At 43.1% G+C, this 21813-nt stretch overlaps 1 pseudogene; it reads left to right on the top strand.

Annotated features, from left to right (window-relative positions):
• The first annotated feature begins 20913 nt into the window (after positions 1 to 20913).
• Positions 20914 to 21031, top strand: LOC126185581 (5S ribosomal RNA; annotated as a pseudogene).
• Positions 21032 to 21813: the final 782 nt, after the last annotated feature.

Genomic DNA, 21813 nt, shown 5'->3' with positions numbered 1-21813 from the left:
GATTTTCGAATGCTCCAGCAATATCAATCATTATTGCCATGGCCTATTTATGTTTTGTAGTACTATCTATGTGCAGGGCCTGGTTGATGGCATCATCTACTGATATGCCAGTTCTGAAGCCGAACTGGTGTTGGCTCATACCCCTTACAGCTCTGTGTGTTTGCAGGCGCTTGCACAGTAGCTTCTCCTGAATCTTTGCTTAATAATGACTGCTTTGGCGGTTTTCCATACCGTAGGTACCCTGCCCAGCCGTAAGGCATCGTTCAGTAACGTTGTTAGGAACGGGGTGATCTGCAGTGCTAGTATCTTCAGAGTTTCGAAACTTCGCTGTATTCCTCCAGCCCCTCGTCATAGTGCCGTCATTCTGCCTTAGCGTTCCCAGAACTAGTGGGGTTTTTATCTTCTCTGTCAGTATTTTGTATGGTTCCCTCCATATATTTTGCTCTGTTTGTGTTGTTATAAATAGCTCCCATTGTTGTCTACGTGTTTTGTATAGGGTCTGTCTGTACAAGTCTTGTGTATGCCTGTATGCTTCAAGTCTTATGCGTCTGTCCCTATCTGCTGTCGCCCTTTGGGATAATTTTCGTTTGCGTCTGGCATCTTGAGTCTCGTGAGTTCGTTGCTCCATGGTACTGGTGAGCGTTTTGTGTTCTTTGCTGTCGGTATTGATTTGTTTTGTGCATGTTGTAGTAGATGTATTAACTTGTGTGCTCTATAATCGATACTTCCATTGATATGATAATTAAGAAACAGTCTTAATTGCAAATTTCTTTTAATCGGAGTGACCGGTTTCAATTCTTAAGGATCATCTTCAGATTCCGAAATAACACACGTACAGATAGAGGGATCCTTACAGTAAAGTATATACACTGAAATAAGATTACAAACTACATATACCCAGAATGGAAGGTGGACTTCCATGGAGCAGGTTGCGCCGGTCCACGACGCTGAACTGACTGCTAAATGAATAGGCAGGGATTGGTCTTAAATAGCACTAGTCCCACTCACCGTCCTGTGTATGATATCAGTATTAACCAATCAGAAGTACAGTGTGTACTATTAGAATAAAATGTATTACAATAGTCTATATTACTAAGATTTGAAGAAGAGTTACAGGTAAAATACATCATAAAATTTCTATGAAATAGCTATTCCTCAAAAAATATAAACTGTAGTAAATAATTTGCTTAAAATAAAGTAGTCTAGGCTGCCCTCTGTTATCCATTCCGTAACATCCGTGCTGTTGTCAAAGATATATGGAATAACTGTCAAAGGTTGCTATAGCGACAGAGAGAAGCTACTAGCAAAGATAATCTATATAGACGTTGAGAGTTGCCGTAGAAACGGCGTCCAATATCAATGCGACTATGTAAACGTTAAGGGTTGCCGTAAAAACGGCGTCCTCTATAGATGTGACACACCAAAATAAATAGAAAATAGAGTAGTGAATATAATAGTCGTTAGAGGTTATTCATTGCAATATTAGTGGCAGAATATCGAAACATGGGGCGTTAGTTAACAAGCAATGTTGCCTAATACGTAGGAAGGAAACATAGACACAAAGGGCAGCATAAGGTTTTAGATATACAGAGCTTCATTACATCTCGTGTTACACACAAAATGGTTATAAATTCGTATAATAGATAATATTGTGTAAAGTAATGGTGATGCGGAAGTAACCCATGCAACATTAAACGATACAAAATCCGTTAAAATGAGATTTTTATTGAAAAAACAGTTTGTGAAAAGAAAGAAGGGGGTTGGGAACAGAACATTAGGAATACTAACGTAACAGCAGTGTTAAATATAAAGAAACTATAACGTCATTACTCATAGAAAAATGCTAATGATAAAGTCACGAGTCAGCATTATTGGTATAGAAAGAAGGTAAACTAAAACATAGATTGGAAAAAAAACGAAAGAACAGTCAAAACTATAACAAGTCTTCAAAAAGATCAAAGAAATATTTTTCCCTAAAACAAAGCTGCTCGTTCAATATAGCTAGAGGCTGTCAACTCCTCCAAGAACTGGTCAGCCTTCCACTGCCTTACTGGTAGCCACCCTGCCCAGCATTACCCTCTTCTCCACGACCACCGCTCCTTCCCTGACAACCTTAGTAAGGGTAACTATTTTGCTTCCCACCTCTCCGAGGTCTTCTCCATTACTGACAACCTCCATTTTGATTACTCCCTCTTCCCCACAGTCCTTGAATGCACTGAGACCTCTGTTCTGCCACTCACCCCTAGTTTCTGGTACTTGGAGCAACCACCCCCCTCAGACATAAACACTCCCATCATCACACATGACATCACACTCATCATCCGTTCCAAATGCAACAACGCCCTTGTTCACTATGGTGTCACCTACCGCCACCTCAAGGAATCTGCCCCGGTCTTCCTGGCTGCCCGTGCTATCCTGTACAATGTCCTCTCCACTGGCTTTTACCCTGACCTGTGGAAGACTTCCCGTGTCCTGCTGTTCCCTAAACCCAACAAATCCCCTCTGACATCTCTTCCTATCGTCCCATCTGCCTCACCTCTGTGTTCAGTAAGGTCTTCGAGTCAATCCTCTCCCCTCCGTATTCATCACCACCTTAACTAGCACCACCTCCTTCCCCTTACCCAGTGTGACTTCTGGTCTTCTTTCTCAGCCGACGACCAGCTCCTTAACCTTACTTCTCTCCCTTCAGCTTAACTCCTGTTGCTTCGCTATCTTTGTTTCTCTCGACCGCCAGAATGCCTACGACCATGTCTGGCATCCAGGGCTCCTCTTCAAACCCCAGACCTACGATCTCCCCATCAATTTCGTCCGTCTCGTTGCTTCCTTCCTCTCCCATAGTCCCTCCTATGTCACTATCCACAATACCAACTTCCATACATACCACCAGCGTGCCCCAAGGTTCCGTCCTTTCCCCTCTCCTCTATTTCCTGTATACTGCCGATATGCCCAAACATCCCCTGCCTGTTCACCTCCTCCAATTTGCTGATGACACCGCCTTCCTAGCCCTTTATCCTACCTTTCAACGGTCCAAAAAAAAAAAAAAAAAAAAGGTTCAAATGGCTCTGAGCACTATGGGACTTAACATCTGAGGTCATCAATCCCATACAACTTAGAACTACTTAAACCTAACTAACCTAAGGACATCACACACATTCATGCCTGAGGCAGGATTCGAACCTGCGACTGTAGCAGTCGCACAGTTCCGGACTGAAGCGCCTAGAACTGCTTGGCCACTGCGGCCGGCTCAACGGTCCCAACATACCCTTCAAACCCACCTCAACCTGTTCACCGCATGGTGCAACATGTGGCTTTCTCACATCAACCCTTCCAAGACCCAGGCAATCATCATAGGTCGTACCACCTGCTTCTTCCTGTTTCCACTATTTTTACCTCACCATTTATGGTAGTCTTATCCACCTCACTCCTACCCTGAAATACCTTGGCCTCACCCTCAACTGTTACCTCACCTGGGCTTCCCATCTCCTTATGATCCAACACAATGCCCACAATAGACTCTGTCTCCTGAAACTACTGTCTGGCTGGACATGGGGACTTTAAACTTCCACCATCCTTCACGTCTATAAATTCTTGATCTGCCCCATCCTTTGTTATGCCAATGTCGCTTGGATTTCTTCCTCCCCCCAGATTCTATAAAGCCCCTATAATTCCTAGAATGTCATGCACCCTCCTCACCTTCTGTATCCATCTTCCGTCCCCCAAGTGAATCCTCTATGACATCATACCCTTCCCCCCATCTTCTTCTTTTCCTCGAATACATCTGTACCCTGTACATCGTCTGCCGATTTAATCCCCCCACTGCCTGGTGTCTTCACTCCTCTCCACCCCCAGCCCGTTGCTGTACCCTTACCATTGTGTTGTACCCTGTCTCCATCTCCACACCCTCCACATCCTTCCTCAATGAACATCCCCATGTCAGTGTCTGTTTTAACTTCTATTGTCTCCGGTTACTGTGTTTCTACATCCCTCTTTTTTCCACCCTTATTCTGTATAAGTTTCCACCCTTTTTTTTGTAGTGGCACTCAACTGAAGAGCGGTAGATTGTGCCACTGCCAGCACTCCAGTGCCCATATGGGGCAGGGTAATGAAATTACAATAAAGAAATAAAAAAGGATTGCCGCAGAATTCCCTGACTCTTACACCTTAGTAGTTTTAGAGAATCAACATGAAGTTCAGGTCCTATAAGTGATCAGGAACCAGAATGAGGGTAATACAGTTTTAAAGTCTGGACTCAACACTTGGAAATTAATAGTGTTACACAATGAAGCGGCAGTCTCATTTTTATAAAACCTCTTGGGGATGTTCATCACATAACAAGCATTAAATGATTAAACTTTCATTCTATTCGGAATTAATGCCCATCACAATATCAGAATGAGTTGTGATCCTTTTGGGCGCGAATAAACTCTTGTATTCGTTTTATTATGGAGGAAAGCAGTCTCCGAAGGTCATGTCAAGGAAATTATTGCCATGCCTGAAACAGATGCTGTGTCAGCTTATGAAAATTGCTACAAGGAGGTTGGTATGAAATTATATGTCTTCTCATCGCATCTAAAACGTGCTCTATGGGTGACAAATCAGGGGTTGGAAAGGACATTCGAGGATAGTTCCTTCCCTCAAAGTGTTTGTGGTGCGACCTGCAGCGTGGGTTCTTGGGTTATTCCTCTGGAATAGGCCATTTGGTACCCAGGTCCTGAAGGGTATAATAGTAGGGTTTACTATTACTGACACTGACTGGCGAGCATACGGAATCCATTCAACATTTACCAAACTATTCCTGATGTCATGTCCAATTTCTCCGCACACCATGATTCCTGTAGTTGAATCGACGTCCGAGAAATACTCGTGCACGTTCTCTGGGCATGTTGTGTTGCGATTTCCACCTGAAAAGTTCCAATAACGTTAGACACGCCAAATAGCCATTATGTTCGGATAACATTAGATTAGATTGATGCACTGTTCGTGCTACACATCCATAGTGAGCAGTTCTCAGGGACGTTGAGCGTGGTACATATTTACAAAAAAAAGTATATTACTGTACATTCCACACACCCCAAATGAAATGGTCTTCATTGATGTGAAATAACTCAAAAAAACTTAAACACATTTTCATTTGGAAGGTAATAACAAATTTGTCACAAAACGAGTACTGTAAACGCACAACATACTGAGGTGCTTATGACAATTCTTAGGCTATAGTACCCACGCTACATCAAAGAAAAAAATCAGTTTTCAACACTTATTTACATTGATTTCGTTACTGCACTGAAGACGTGCAGAAGCAGATTTTACGTAATTTTACCTTATAATCTCACATTTTGATATTACTAATAAAACATACACTATCTGATAAAAGTATTTGGACACTTATGTGGACATTAATATGTTGCATATCCACTTTCGCCTTTATGACGACTTGAACTCTGATAGGAACACATTCAGTGAGGTGTCTGGATGTCTGCGGAGCAACAGCAGCCCATTATTCAACCAGAGAAGATAATGATGTCTGGAGAGAAATCGACGTTCTAGCTCATCCCAAAGGTATTCCAATGGATACGTTTCGCTCTTAGCGTTTAGTAAACGCCATAAGGGGACCACACCCTCGAGACTGTACCTCTACTGTAAGCAGTACAAAACGCTGTGAAATGTGTTCATATAGTTTCGCTCTTAGCGTTTTCGTAAGCGCAATAAGGCGACCATACCCTAACCACGCAAAACACCTACATACCGTAACATCATCTCCTCCATACTTCAATGTTGGCACTACACATGATGGCAGGTAACCTTCTCCAGGTCCGCCCCTGGTAGCTGAGTGATCAGCGCGACATAATGTCATACCTAACGGCCCGTGTTAGATTCCCAGCTAGGTCGGAGATTTTCTCCACTCAGGGACTGGGTTTTGTGTTGTCATTATCATCATACCGAGCGAGGCGGCGCAGTGGTTAGCACACTGGACTCGCATTCGGGAGGACTACGGTTCTAATCCGTCTCCGGCCATCCTGATTTAGGTTTTCCGTGATTTCCCTAAATCGCTTTAGGCAAATGCCGAGATGGTTCCTTTGAAAGGGCACGGCCGATTTCCTTTCCCATCCTTACCTAATCCGAGCGTGTGCTCCGTTTCTAATGACCTCGTTGTCGACGGGACGTTAAACACTAGTCTCCTCCTCCTCCTTATAATCATCATTTCATCCTCATCGACACGCAAGTCGCCGGAGTGGCGTCGGCTCGAAAGATTTGCACCAGGCGAACGATACCCGACGAGAAGCCCTAGCCAAACGGTATTTCCATTTTACCTTCTCCAGGCGTTCGGGAAACCCAAACGCTTCCATCGGACTGCCACAGAGTATAGCGTCATTCATCACTCCTATCACTCGTTTGCAGTCACCCACCGTCCAGTGCCGTCGCTGTTTATAACACCTCAAACGTCACTTAGCATCGACTCCAGAAGTGTCTGGCTTATGAGGAGCTGGTTGACCGTTCTACCCTATCTCTTTTAACTCCATAACCACAGTCATTGTGCTAGCTGAACTTCTGGTAGCATGTTTTAACTCACAAGTGATTCCTTCCGTAGATTTTTTACAACTAACTTCCGCAATTCTCGACGGTCCCTGTCCGTCTGCCTGGTCTTCGTCTGAATGTCGTTGTTCCTTGGTGTTTCCACTTCACAATCAAATCAGCAACAGTCAACTTGGGCAGTTGTAGAAGGGCTGAAGTGTCCCTGAAGGATTCGTTATTCACGTGACATCTAGTGGCTAGTCCACGTTCCAAGCCACTTCGCTCTCCTGACCTATCCAGTCTTGTTGCTGCTCCTTTACTGACAACACAACGCTCTCTGCCTTCTTTTATACTGACGGTTCCACATTTGGTGATATCTAGTTGTCAGATCTGCATTACGTAGGGGGGCCAGCATGCTTCTGATCGGATAACGTATCCGCACTACGTAGGGGGGGGGGGGGGGGGGGCAGCATGCTTGTGATCGAATAACATACTCATCAGCCCGTTCCACTAATAAATTCGTCAATGGAGTTGAAGGAATTGGCTGCCAGTAAATCCTTTAGGCTCATCCTAAAGTGAAATTTATTAGTAGTTAAACTTCTTATGGCTTCTTTTAAGTTTTTGAAATTGTTTGTACCTGAATGATGGCCACCTTTCTGGACCAAAGTAAGTGACTTTAATTCTTTGTGAAGATAATTTTTATTTCTAGTATGATTCTATAAACTAAGCTCTTGGTTTGAAACAGAAATATATTATTAATGACAAAGTTCATTAAGGAATGAATCTGTTGGGCAGCGATAGTTAGTATGCCCAGTTTCTTGGACAATCGTCTTGAGTTCACACCGCAAATAATTCGTATTACACGTTTTTACATTTGGAAAACTTTAGCTTAGATTGATAAGTTACACCAAAAAATGATCCCGTATAATATTATGGAATGAAAGCAAGTGAAGAATACTAGCTTTTGCGTTTTTGTATTACCTACGTCTGACAACATCCGCATTGCAAATAAAAATTTGTTTAGGTGCTTCAGAATTCTGTGGTACAGTCCTCCCAGTCTAATTTATTATCAACCTGTAATTCCAAGAATTTAGTAATGTCAACCTCTTTTAACTGCTTGTCGTGATATTTTCGGCATATACTGGGAGGTAACCTCCTACAATTATTGAACTACATATAGCGTGTTTTTCAGAGTTTCTTGAAAAAGAATTGGCTAGAAGCCATTTATTAATATCCATGTAAATTTCATTTATCGGTCTTCCGGAAACTATACTTGATTTGCTATTTAGCGCAACGAGTTTGGCCTCTGGTAATGTTACTGGTGAAAGGTCATTGATATACACGAGAACTAGCAAGAGACTTAAGACGGAACCTTGTGGGACACTGCGTGTAGTTAATGTTCAGTTGAGCTATGTCTGATAGCTTAATGCAGAGCTCTGCCCTGATGAAACTCTGTTTCCTGTCAGGGAGATACACAGTACCACCATTCTTCATCTGTAGGGATGGCTCTTTTTTGTACCGGAAATAAAGTCGCAGGAGAATGAGATGCTAATCAGCATACCTTGTAGGATGGAAATACTAAAGTATCAGTTTGGCAGTGTTCGGTCAAGGTGTTCGTGGTGTAACACTTTCCATTTTCACTGGTGAAAATAATTTTTAGCGTTCCGCATCTTATCGGCAAAAATGGAACCCTTATAGGATCACTTTGTTGTCCGTCTGTTAAGACCTCTTTTCCTCCGGAACGAGTGGATGTACCAACTTGAAATTTATATCACTTACTAAAGCCTATGGTCCCTTGGCGGTGTACAAAATTTGAGCATTTAAGTCATTGCAATCAAAAGAAACGGCTATTTATGTCACTTATTTTGATACTCACGAATTCACTCATAAAAACCTGTAGGGTACTTCTCGTTGACCTACCATCATGAAATCTGGTAAGAAGCAAGGTTCCGTAGTGCAAGTGAAAGGAAAAAATTCGAAAATTGCCAATTTTTGATTATATCACATAAAAAATATTTATTTACCATTTGCTGTCCGCCTATCTGTATAGCTATCTGTCCGTCTGTTAAGACCCCTTTATCTCAGCAGTGGGTAGAGGTATCAAGTTGAAATTTATGTCAAACATTATGGTCTACGGTTCACTGGCGGTGTGAAGAATTTAAGTTTCTAAGTCAATGCGGCCATTTACGTCAGATATTTTGATACTCGCAAACTCGCTCATCAAGATCTATACATGAACTATCTGACACATATACGAGGTTTGTCCGGAAAATACGTATAAAAGTTGTATAATGGCTTTATGTTACACGTTGCAGTCACCGCCAAATGGGACTACTGCTGTAATCAATCCCATCAACGCTCAGTTCGAGTCAGAGCACTCTGCGTGAAGGTGGGAGTGTGCGGCAGCTTGTTGACAGTTACCCTTTTTCACCCGCCGTCGGCATGGAGATCTCTCTGATTGAGGAACAGCGCGTCAACATCAAGTTTCTTGCAAAGCTAGGCAAGAATGGCCGTGAGATTTTTGAGTGTTTGAAACATGTTTACGGAGACAATCCTCTGAAGGAACCAACCGTGAATAAGTGGTTAAAAAGGTTCCGGGATGGCCGAGAAGAAGTGAACGATGACCCTCGCCCAGGACGCCCGTCGACATCGAGTTCCGATGCAAATGTTGAACGAACTCGGGTTTGTGTTCTTAAAGACCGTAGATTGACAGCCAGAATGATTGCTGACGAGCTCTCAATCCCCAAAACAATCGTTCACGAAATCCTGACACAAAAAATTGAAATGAAGAAATTGTGTGCGAAAATCGTACCGAAGCTCTTGACGCCAGAACAGGAAGCAAAGAGGGTTGAGTGCTGTGAGGATTGGGTGGAAGCAGGGGAACGAGGGGACTTTCTCAACCGAGTCATCACTGGAGACGAGTCCTGGTTTAACGAATTCGATGCGGAGCTCAAATCTCAAAGCAAGGAATGGAAAATAGCAGGAGAACCGAGAACAAAAAAGTCGCGAAAACCAAGGCCCAATGTGAAGACAATGTTGATTGTTTTCTTTGATTCTAGGGACATTGTTCACAAGGAATTTGTCCCTCCCGGCCAGAAAGTGAACGGAAATTTTTACGTTGATGTTCTGACACGTCTCAGAGCTCGTGTGGCCCGAGTTCGACCGGAGTTGGCAAAAGGGGGCAGGTGGATCCTTCATCACGACAATGCGCCCGCTCACACGTCGCTCGTTGTGCGCGAGTTTTTGGCCCGAAGCTCAATCACCGTGACAGACCACCCGCCTTATTCACCCGATTTAGCCCCGTGTGACTTCTTCATGTTCCCGAAATGCAAAATGGTGCTTCGGGGGCGGCACTTGGGAGATGTGGAAGCCATCAAGGCGGAAACGACACGGCAACTGAACAACATCACAACTGAAGACTTTCAGCAATGTTATCAACAGTGGAAACGGCGTTGGCAGAAGTGTATTGCGTCTCAGGGCGAGTACTTTGAAGGAGACCATATTGTAATACCTGAATAACTGTAAAATAAAGTTATTATTCAACTTTTATACGTATTTTCCGGACAAACCTCGTAATTGAGTTTGTACGGAACTCTCAAAGCACGAGTCTTGCTCGCCCTTGTTTCTTTTTTTTTTTTCTTCCGTTGTGATAAACGTTCCACTGTAGCACAAATAATTAAGGTAATTTTAAAGATCTGGTCTCGTTTAGCATATTTTATTGTGGTACGGTAGTCTGATTGATATCTCCGTGATAGAAAATAACTTATCATCTTTTTTGATTTTCCTATAAACGTTTTACGCTGCTTGGAATAATTCGGCACCATACGCGAAAAGCAATCAACTGAAAATTATTGAAGGAGAAACGTCAGTTGTAGAACACATCCAGAAAGTTATAAACGGAACTCACTGAGACAAAGACAGTAACAACTTATGCACAGAAAAAAATTCTTTAATCTGTCGCTGGCTTGTTGTGTTTCATTTCTTCTCATCAAGCATTTGGAGGACTGGGAACCAGTTTCAGACGTCACAGAGCTCTGTTGATTTATTTGCTCCCACCACTACGAAGCAATCGTGTCAGACTTTGCAGATAAAGACGAAAAATACAAGTTTAAATTTTAAGTTAATTGCCATCGCAGCTTTGTCTTGGGAAATATCAGGCCAGATGGCATGTAACTATAGATATTTCTCTATGATATTCCTTACGTAATTGAATTATTTTCGTCTTCATCGTGTGAAGGTGGAATGCTGCCGTGGAAATGTAACCAGAACACAAAAGATATGCATTAGTTCATTGGTACGTAAGTAATTTGATTCACAGCGGCATAAATTAGGAACTCTCGTTACAAGCCCTAAGCCCATAAAAAAGATTTCAAGGACTGCGTAATTTCTCATACTTCTCGTGTAAAACATTATGGCAAAGGAGAACACTAAAAGCTTAAAAAATACTAAGTAAGGTAACGGGACTAATTTCCTCAAGTGCTAAAGTAGCTCGCCGGACAATTGCAGTAACAAATTGTACATCACCTAAGTCATTTTTCACTACCGTCACAGCTTCCAGACTCACCATTATAATATAGAACCAATACTTAAAAAGCTTACGGGAATGCAGCCGGGTGACGTCGGCAATGCCGATATTTCGACAAGAGATAACCCTGTCATTTCCAAGGCTAAACTGCAGCAGGAAAGAGCAGTGCAAGGAAATTTAATTCTTTGGTTTGCAGAGCAGTTCCGGAAATATTTTTCTCTCTCTCTCTCTATCTCTCTCTCTCTCTCTCTCTCTCTCTCTCACACACACACACACACACACACACACACACACACACGAATGGTTATTTTCCCTTGGGTAGCAGGTCAGTTGTTGAAGTGTGGACACAAAACGGTTAGTCTGTACTGACAGGCATCGTCCAGCTCGTGGTGCAGTTAGGACTGTGCAGAAAACATCAGGTAGTAAATTATTTGACGTGTTTGTGGGAAGGCTGTTAGACCCAAAGAAAAAACAACTAACACAATGAAGTGGGTACCAATGATCACAATGTGTACACTTATACGAATCACGCAAGACTTGCGCCACAAATATTGCAGAAATGTTGATGTGTGGTTTTCACAAAGTGGATTGCTAGTCAGGGGCTCGTATTGCTAGCCAATAAACAGACTGTAATATTACTTACAAAGCGTATTTTTGTGCAAACAGCAACTTTTTAACTGAAACAATGCTATTGACATTAAAAACCTAAAAGTAGGGTAAGTTAGAATGTCAGTGATTTTTGTAGCAAGAGTGTGTGAGAGTCGTTCAGGAGATATCGTACACTACCAGCCATTAAAATTGCTACACCAAGAAGAAATGTAGATGATGAACGGCTATTCATTGGACAAATATATTATACTACAACTGACATGTGATTACAAATGGTTCAAATGACTCTGAGCACTATGGGACTCAACTGCTGTGGTCATCAGTCCCCTAGAACTTAGAACTACTTAAACCTAACTAACCTAAGGACATCACACACATCCATGCCCGAGGCAGGATTCGAACCTGCGACCAGAGCAGCAGCGCGGCTCCGGACTGGAGCGCCTTGAACCGCACGGCCACCGCGGCCGGCTCATGTGATTACATTTTCACACAATTTGGGTACATAGATCCTGAGAAATCAGTAGCCAGAACAACCACCTCTGGCCGTAATAACGACCTTGATACACCTGGGCATTGAGTCAAACAGAGCTTGGATGGCGTGTACAGGTACAGCTGCCCATACAGCTTCAACACGATACCACAGTTCATCAAGAGTAGTGACTGGCGTATTGTGACGAGCCAGTTGCTCGGCCACCATTGCCCAGACGTTTACAGTTGCTGAGAGATATGGAGAATGTGCTGGCCAGGGCAGCTGTCGAACATTTTCTGTATCGAGAAAGGCCCGTACAGGACCTGCAACATGCGGTCGTGTATTATCCTACTGAAATGTCGGGTTTCGCAGGGATCGAATGAAGGGTAGAGCCACGGGTCGTAACACATTTGAAATGTAACGTCCACTGTTCAAAGCGCCGTCAATACGAACAAGAGGTGACCGAGACGTGTAACCAATGGCACCCCATACCACCACGCCGAGTGATACGCCAGTATGGCGATGACGAGTACACACTTCTAATGTGCGTTCACCGCGATGTCGCCAAACACGGATGCGACCATCATGAAGCTGTCAACAGAAACTGGATTCGTCCCAAAAAATGACGTTTTGCCATTCTTGCACCCAGGTTCGTCGTTGGGTACACCATCGCAGGCGCTCCTGTCTGTGATGCAGCGTCAAGGGTAACCGCAGCCACGACCTCCAAGCTGATAGTCCATACTGCTGCAAACATCGTCTAACTGTTCGTGCAGATGGTTGTTGTCTTGCAAACGTCCCCATCTGTTGACTCAGGGATCGAGACGTGGCTGCACGATCCGTTACAGCCATGCGGATAAGATGCCTGTCATCTCGACTGCTAGTGATACGAGGCCGTTGGGATCCAGCACGGCGTTCCGTATTACCCTCCTGAACCCACCGATTCCATATTCTGCTAAGGCCGGTGTTACACTATAAAATGTCTTTGTCCAATATCTTTGTCCAATATCTTTGTCAAAGATATTTGATGGTGTAATAGGGACTTTGTCAAATGTCGTCCAATATTTGATCAAATCTAGGGCCTCGCTGTAGATTTGATCAAAGAAATCGCTTGTCTTCTGTTCACACTTCACTGCAGTGTGACATGTTACCACATGGAGCGCTAGTATCGCTGTAGCGTTCTGTCGTCTGTAGTGTTTTTATAAATATTGCCGGTAAATACAATTGGTGTGTGCCGACAACTACAAAATTAATAGAGATGCATGAAGCTGATGAGGCGCTTTAGAACGCGAGGCACCCTGAATACAAAAATAGATTACGAAGATTGGAGACTTGACCTGACCTAACCTAACCTAACCTAACATAACACACTCCTGTAGCAAGGAATCGGAGTGTTACAGTGAGCCTGTCTTCTGAAGATGGGCAGTTCTTAAGTGAATATTGTGCTTTGTGATATGAGGATACACTTCACTGAGCACATACAGAAATGTATGCTCATCCATTCTTAAGTAATTGATGTACGACTTGACGTCATCCACTGTAAGCTCACGTAACAAGTTTTGTTGAATGCTTTTATCGTGTCGTCGTAAAACCCACGGCTTCACCCAGATTAGATTAGTTTTTCGTTCCATAGATCCGTGCTGAGGAGGTCCTCGTGGATGTGGAACATGTCATTTTTTTAAAGCTGAAATAACAATACTAATAGTATGAATAAATACATCATTTGTTTCTATTAAAAATTTCGTCAATGGAGTAGAATGAGTTGGCCACTAGTAAGTCTTTCAGGCTCCTTTTAAACTGATCTTTATTTGTAACTAAATTTTTTATGTTTGCTGGCAAATTATTGAAGATGAGTGTTCCTGAGTAGTGGACCCATTTTTGAACTAAAGTAAGTGCTTTTACGTCCTTGTTCAGATCATTTTTGTTCCTGGTATTGTATGTATGAACTGAGTTGTTTGTTGGAAAAAGAGATATATTATTTATGACAAATTTCATTAACGAGTAAATATACTGAGAGGCAGTAGTTAGTATACCCAGTTCTTTGAAGAGGTTTCTGCAGGACGTCCGTGAATTTACTCCACAAATAATACGTATTACACGCTTTTGGACTCTGAAAACTTTTGTTTGACTCGAGGATTTACCCCAAAATATTATCCCATATGACATTATGGAATGAAAGTAGGAAAACTATGCAAGCTTTTTCATTTTTATGTTGCCTATGTCTGCTATTAACACTCGAATTGCAAATACGGATTTGTTAAGGCGTTTCTGCAGTTCTGTGGTGTGCTCCTCCCAACTGAATTTAGTATCAAGCTGTAATCCCAGGAATTTAAGACTGTCAACCTCGTATGTATGGTTCCTTTTTTTCCTCCACTTCTTTTCCGCATGTGCACACAATGCAATTGCGGTACGTGCAACTGCTGCGGTTAATAACAAGTTGTTGTCAGCCATCTTGAACTTTGACGAAAAATTTGATTACAGTGTAATACCCCTTCTAGCGCTACGTCAAAGATCTTTGTCAAATATATTTGACGGAATATTTGATCACACCTTTGATCAAATCTTTGACAAAGAAATTTGATAGTGTAATACCGGCCTAACAGTCATTGGATCTCGACCAACGCGAGCAGCAATGTCGCGATACGACAAACCGCAATCGCCACTCTACAATCCGACCTTAGAGTCATCGGGCGCATTTTCCCTGGTGTTTCTGCAGATATTTGCAATTTCGTTTTTGCAATGTGTAGCTGGAGTCAGCCCAAACTCATCAAGTTTTAAGGCGACGCCAAAGTGTCGCAGAAAGCGTCGGGTTGTTTCCCATTACAAACAAAATGTTTTTTTACAGTGGAATTTTACGTGCCCATTCGATGGAGCGGTCCCAAATTGGTCTAGTACGACATTCTTTTTATGTACTAACAGGGACAGAAAAAGCCGAGGAATAACCAGCACTCCAGCAGCGAGTATGTCGTGCTGCTGCATGGCGGTAGCAGTCAGCTCGATCCACGGCAACACACAGGTCGCTCCTGAGAGTTGGTTATTCATGGGATTTAGTTTTTCTTTTAAAACATGTCTTAGGAGAGGCATTGTCAGGAGGAAAGGTACAAAGGTACATGCATTGAGGGATGATAGTATTAGTGATTCTGAATAAAAAACTTTATATGGGCGTATGCCCTATTCCGAATGGTTTCCGAGACAGAACATATTTAATACCACTATTGTACGTTTTTCTTGAATAACTCGAAAACCGCACCCTCCAGCGACAACGTGTCTCAGTACAAAAGTAAACTATATTAAACTTCCTCCAGAAAAGTTCTATTCATTTTTTCTCTAGAACTAATGGTTTGTGCGAAGAGAGTGCGAGAATGTTGAAAAACTTTCTCGACGCGCATGCACTGTAGCTTACGTAGTTTTTGTAGGCCAATTTGAGGTAGTTTCCCGATTTGATGACCACAAGTGTCCCGTATCAAACTGTTCGTCTCGACTTACTACCTCAATATGCTACCTCAAATTGGGCTACAAAAGCTACGTAAGCTACAGCGCATGCGCGTCGAGCGAGTTTTTCAACATTGTCGCGCTCTCTTCGCACAAACCATTAGTTCTAGAGAAAAAATGAATGGGACCTTTTTTTTGTAGGAAATTTAATATAGCGTAATTTTGTACGGGGACACGTTTTCGCTGGAGGGTGCAGTTTTCGAGTTATTCAAGAAAAACGTACAAAAGTGATATTAAATGTGTTCTATCTCGGAAACCATTCGGAATAGAGCATACGTCCGTATGAAGTCTTTTGTTCAGAATCAATAATACTATCACCCCTCAACTTGTATATATAATGTGTTCAGAAGCAGTCTGAAAAGCTTGTACGAATTCTGCAGGGTAGATTGGGCTAAGAAATAATAGTTAAGAAAAAAATGGATACGCTGTACCGTTTCTTATTTAATTAGCATTGAAGTTAGCCAATCAGGTATTTGCGCAAGCAAATACAAGCAGCCTGTCAGAGGCGGTGTTGCCGAACGTGATCTTTATTTGGTTAGCTGTAACCGCCCACAAAGAAAAAAACCACGGAAAACCACTGGACGGTCTCGATTTCGATACTTGCTACCGTTCAATGTTCAATTTTCGTAGCGCTGTCTTGTTCGGTTTGAGGAAACCAAACGAAGAACATGTTTGGTAGACCGTCTCTAATAGTCTGCTTGAATTTGCTCATGCAACGATCTGATTGGCTAACTTCAATGCTAATTAAATCGGGAACGGTGCAGTGTATCGAATTTTTTTCGTAGGAATTATTTCTCATTACAGCCTGCTCTGCAACATCCTCAGAAGCTTTTGAGACTGTTTCTGTCCAGGATCGGTTTCAACCAAACTTGTTACATGTATCGCTTTATATCTGGAAAAAAAGCACTGCGGGGGTAAGAAGCACCCAGCTCTCAAAGGGGTGGAGTGGGGATGAAGAAGGTGGTTAACACACTGGGGCGCAAATACTTAGACTATATCCATCCAGTATCTGAGAATGAGGGCATTCAGCGACTTGCGACGAAGTTTACACGTTATTGAAACCTAACCTAACGTAATCTAACTTTTATGAAACTTTTCTCGCTAATACTATCACAAAATGGTGATAGAAAAAAAGTTTATCGCTTACTATGTTTTCGTTTCTCACGCAGTAAAACTGCAGCATCAGGCATAACGTATTAATTTATTACTTCTTTACTAATAGCTCTATTCGCAACACATTTTGCAAACAGTATCCAGAAATACACTATGTGAGGAAACGTATCCGTACACATGACTGAGAATGACTTACAAGTTCGTGGCGCCATCCATCGGTTATGCTGAAATTCAATATGGTGTTGGCCCATCCTTAGCCTTCATGACCGCTTCCACTCTCGCAGGCATCCGTTCAATCAGGTGCTGGAAAGTTTGTTGGGGAATATCAGTCCAATCTTCACGGAGTGCTGCACTGAGGAGAGGTTTCGATGTCGATCTTTGAGGTCTGGCACGAAGTCGGCGTTCCAAAATGTCCCAGAGGTGTTCTATAGGATTCAGGTTAGGACTCTGTGCAGGCCAGTCCATCACGGGATGTTATTGTCGTGTAACTACTCCGCCACAGGCCGTGTATTATGAATACGTGCTCGATCGTGTTGAAAGATGCAATCGCCATCCCCGAATTGCCCTTCAACTGTGGGAAGCAAGAAGGGGCCTAAAACAACAATGTAGACCTGTGCTGTGATAATGCCACGCAAAACAACAAGGGGTGCAAGCCCCCTCCATGAAAAACACGACCACACCATAACACCACCGCCTCCGAAGTTTACTGTTGGCACTACACACGCTGGCAGATGACACCCACACCCTACCATCGGATCGCCACATTGTGCACCGTGATTCTTCACTCCACACAACGCTTTTTCACTGTTCAATCGTCCAATGTTTACGCTCCTTACAGCAAGCAAGGCATCGTTTGGCATTCACTGGAGTGATGTGTGGCTAATGAGCAGCCGCTCGACCATGAAATCCAAGTTTTCTCACCTCCCGTCTAACTGTCATAGTACTTACAGTGGATCCTGATGCAGTTTGGAATTCCTGTGCGATGGTCTGTATGGTTGTCTGCCTATTACAAATTACGACCCTCTTCAACTGTCGGCGGTCCCTGTCAGTCAACAGACGAAATCGACCTGTACGCTTTTGTGCTGTACGTGTCCCTTCACGCCCCTTCAGGTCAACAGAGGAGGTCAGCCATTAATGAACCGGTACCTTCGACGCGCCTCAACTACAACTGAGCCTATGTAATCGTTTCATGTCATGTCCCTACAAATTGATACGCCTGTTTGTACGAGTCGACCGATTCCAGCTGTGACTCGTTGATGTGGTAATCACAGGATACTAAGTTTTTTCGTTTCCTGAAGCGCAAAATTTTACAATTCTGAATATTTAAGGCTAGTTGTCAGTCTTTGGACCACTTCGCATCTTATCAAGATCTTCATTATGGGTAACTCCACCATCTGCGAAAATCAGCGGCTACAATTAATATTGTCTACATGGTTATTAATGTACAACATGAATAGTAAGGGTCCTAACATACTTCTCTGGAGAATACTTGAAACTGTTTCTATATATTTCAACGACCCTCCATTCAAGATAATATGCAGCGCCCTCCTTACCAAGAAATCCTCAGTCCGGCTACCAATTTCGCTTCAAACCAAACACGAATGTACTTTCGGTAAAAAAAGGATTTGCGACACAGAGCCAAATCCTTTTCGGAAGTCAAATACTGCATCCACCCTATTGCCATGATCTGTGGCTTTCAGGTCGTCGTATGAGGTAAGTGCGAGTAGAGTTTCACATGACCGACTTTTCCGAAATCAGTGCTGGTTGGCATCGAGGAGGTCAACTGTGTTAGATATACCGCATTAGATTTTATCTACGACGAACGTCAATCCCCCCTTCCAAGATCTTACACATCCGTAATTTTAAAGGAATACCACTGCTCTCGGGAATAATTCTCTCAACAGAGCAATTAGAAACCAACAGCCCACATGTTAGGACTAATGTGCTTGTTGAACTGTTTTAGAATTGCTCTAACACCTCAGCTTGAAGATTTGATACACCGTTACAGGCATTGTTCCAGCGTGCGACACTACGAGGTCAATGCATCCGTCTCTCATAGTACTCTGCCATCATTAAGAAACGTCCTCATATCTAGCAGTTTCCTGTTCAGAAGAAATCTTGAGAAAATCCTTTGTACTCAGGCATGGCAGGCGCAGCACGAGAAGCAAGATGCGTGACGACGTCCTCCGGCCACATACAAGCAGCCCTGTCTGAGAGGTGACCGGCACGTGATGAAATACGGAAAGCAGTAAAAGTAATCGCCGTGTGAAGCAACATGAGCTTGTTACATTGGATACGTGACGTACTTCCTGAACAACGGCCAATAAACGATTGTTCTCACTGGCAGTGATAACTTAATTGAGATCGTTGGTAGCTGTTGCGTATACCTACATTCGATCGTGGAGGAGTATAGCCGGTCTAACAAACAAAAACTTCATTGCTTTAACCGTGTAGGGTGGGATAGTGATAAGCCTCGGACTCTAATTCGGAAGGACAGCCGCTCCAATCTCGTCCGGTCATCCAGATTTATGCATTCCACAGTGTCCCTAAATCAGTTTAAGGGAATGTTGGATTTTAAATAACGAAACACTGCATCAGCTGCTAATTTTTTTCCTGGTTAACACAACGCGTTTCGAGAATTTATTAACACTGTCAAATGCAAATATTTACGTCAGTGTTATATGTGATATTTGCATGTGTATTTTTATGCCTCTTTGGACTGCAGTCGTCTTTTCGAGGTTATACTGCAATCGCAAAACCAGACAAAATAAAGCTTACGATGATCTTTAAATGTTAATGTTAGAAATAGCATTTTTGTCCGTTCACTTACAGGTACTGTGCCTCTTCCATTACGCTGAATACCACACATAAGCAAAACGGCACTGATGTTGTTTGTTTTTGAAATCAAAATAAGTTACAAATATATTATGACAGTATGGTTCACAAAGAGTTTGGCTACACAGATGCTGTATCATCAGTTATACGTTATTTTCTGTTTTGTTGTAAATGTTGCCGGCCGCTGTGACCGAGCGGTTCTAAGCGCTTCAGTCCGGAACCGCGCTGCTGCTACGGTCGCAGGTTAGAATCCTGCCTCGGGCATGGATGTGTATGATGTCCTTAGGTTAGTTAGGTTTAAGTAGTTCCAAGTCTAGGGGACTGATGACCTCCGTCGTTGAGTCCCATAGTGCTTAGAGCCATTTCAACCATTTTGTAAATGTTGCCTAGAGTGCAAGAGAGACGGAAACACAAATTTGCGAATATCACACGTAATTTTCCTGTACATTTTTTGCACTTGACAATGAAAATAAAGTCTCGAAACGTGTTGCGCTAAGCACGAAAAATTCGCAACTGGGGTACTGTTTCATTATTTAAATCATGAATGATTCGTTTGCAAAGGACATGGTCCATATCCTCCCGCATCCACCCCCGAACCTAACTTGTGCTTCCTATCTAATGACGACATCATCGATGGCATGTTAATTTCAAATCTTCCCTCTTTCTTTCATTAGTTTCATCAACTGTCACCACTACAGTCCATTTCCATCCCAGGCAGACTTTTCAAAATCTTCGGATGCTTGTCCCATTGCTTTCTTTCTTGGCGTAGTCCTGATCCGTATTTTTCATGATCTGGTAAATTTATTTTACTCTAACTTTGTTGCTGGATGCCTTTCCTGTCGCCACAGTCGTCAGTTTAGCTTCAAGGACGGAAGTTTTGTGTAGATCGTGTGAACTTTGTTCAGCCTAGTACGTACTTTAAGTGTTTGCTATCGTATTTTCTGAGGCGGACATGAGTGAATCTGCCTAGCGCAGGGGAATCCAGCTTACATGAAGGGTAAAAGAACGGACTCGAAAATTTACTGTCCAATATTCTCAACATCGGTCTGCTACAAAATTCCTGGACGTATTCTGAGTGCGAATATAATAATCCTTAAGATGCGAAAGCATCTGTCCACAAATCAGCACGGATTTAGAAAGCATCACTCGTGTGAAACTCAGCTTGCCCTTTTCTCACATATTCTGCGAACTATGGATGAAGGGCAAAAGGCAGTTCCGTATTCTTAGATTTACGGAAAACGTTTGACACGGTGACCCACTTAAGACTGTTGACGAATGTTCGAGCGTATGATTTAGGTTCCCAGATATGTGAGTGTCTCGAAGACTTTTTAAGCAATAGAACCCAGTACGTTGTACTCGAGGCAACGGCCTTGCCGTAGTGAGTACACCGGTTCTCGTCAGATCACCGAAGTTAAGCGCTGTCGGGCGTGGCCAGAACTTCGATGGGTGACCATCCGGGCCGCCATGCGCTGTTGCCATTTTTCGGGGTACACTCAGCCTCGTGATGCCAATTAAGGAGCTACTCGACCGAATAGTAGCGGCTACGGTCAAAGAAAATCATCATAGCTACCGGGAGAGTGGTGTGCTGACCACAATACCCTGCTATCCGCGTCCTCAGCTGAGGATGACACGGCGGTCGGATGGTCCCGATGGGCCACTTGTGGCCTATAGACGGAGTGAATACGTTGTCCTCGACGGCGAATGTTCATTAGAGATCAAGGTATCATCAGGAGTGCCGCTCGGGAACGTTATAGGACCACTTTTATTCTCTGTATACGTAAATGATCTGACAGACAGGGTGAGCAGCAGTCTTCAACTGTTTGCAGATGACGCTGTAGTGTACAAGATGGTGTCGTCGTTCATTGACTGCCGGAGGATACAAGATGACTTAGAAAAAATCTGCAGCTGGTGTCATTAATGGCAATTTCCTCTACATGTAGAAAAAGGTAGTTAATGCAGGTGAGTGGGAAAAACAATCCCGTAAAGATCGAATACAGTATTAGTAATCTGTTAGCCGGTTCTAGGCGCTTCAGTCTGGAACCGCACGACCGCTACGGTCGCAGGTTCGAATCCTGCCTCGGGCATGGATGTGTGTGATGTCCTTAGGTTAGTTAGGTTTAAGTAGTTCTAAGTTCCAGGGGACTGATGACCTCAGATGTTAAGTCCCATAGTGCTCAGAGCAATTTGAACCATTTTTAATCTGTTGCTTAACACAGTCTTGTCGATTAAATGCACTACTGACCATTAAAATTGCTACACC

Source organism: Schistocerca cancellata, chromosome 4, assembly GCF_023864275.1.
Source record: "Schistocerca cancellata isolate TAMUIC-IGC-003103 chromosome 4, iqSchCanc2.1, whole genome shotgun sequence".
In the NCBI taxonomy this organism is placed as follows: domain Eukaryota; kingdom Metazoa; phylum Arthropoda; class Insecta; order Orthoptera; family Acrididae; genus Schistocerca; species Schistocerca cancellata.
This window is presented reverse-complemented; position numbering and strand designations above follow the sequence as displayed.